General features: G+C 70.3%; 1 pseudogene; it reads left to right on the forward strand.

Moving 5' to 3' along the window:
- Positions 1 to 186: 186 nt before the first annotated feature.
- Positions 187 to 522, forward strand: part of LOC102856682 — a 173,725-nt pseudogene continuing 173,389 nt past the window's right edge.

Genomic DNA, 522 nt, shown 5'->3' on the forward strand with positions numbered 1-522 from the left:
TCGGGGGTCCCCTCCCCTCCCCTCAGTCCCTCCTCCGGCCCCCACCCAGCCTCCTAGGTCCCCAGCCCTCCCCGGCCAGCTCCCCGCGCCCTCGCCGCGCTGACCCCCTTTCCCCGCGCCGGGGTTGCTGCAGTCCGCGCGCGCTGGCGGTGGTGGCGGCCGCCGCAACCCGGCAAGAAGGCGAGGATGGCGGGCGGGTAAGAGGCAGCCTCCCGCCTCCCGCCCCGCCTGAGATCGGCCCGGGAAGTCCAAAGGGGTCTAGGGAGACTTGGGGGGCTCAGAAAGGGTGTGTGAGTGAGAGCCTTTTGGAAACTGGGAGTCCAGCCGCCCGGCTGAGCGCAGGCCGAGTGATGCTGGGAACTGCGTTTGGTAGCTCCCGCCCTGTACTGGGAAGGAGAGGGGTCTCCGCTGCCCCCACTCCAGCTGGGGCTCAGTGCCCGCGTCTGACCCAGAGCCTCGGGGAAAAGACACACCCCGTGCTCGCCGAGAAGCAGCAGGGCCTTTCTTACTCCATCCACCCAC

Source organism: Elephantulus edwardii, unplaced genomic scaffold (genome assembly GCF_000299155.1).
Source record: "Elephantulus edwardii isolate Elephantulus edwardi_28Jun2011 unplaced genomic scaffold, EleEdw1.0 scaffold00216, whole genome shotgun sequence".
NCBI lineage: Eukaryota > Metazoa > Chordata > Mammalia > Macroscelidea > Macroscelididae > Elephantulus > Elephantulus edwardii.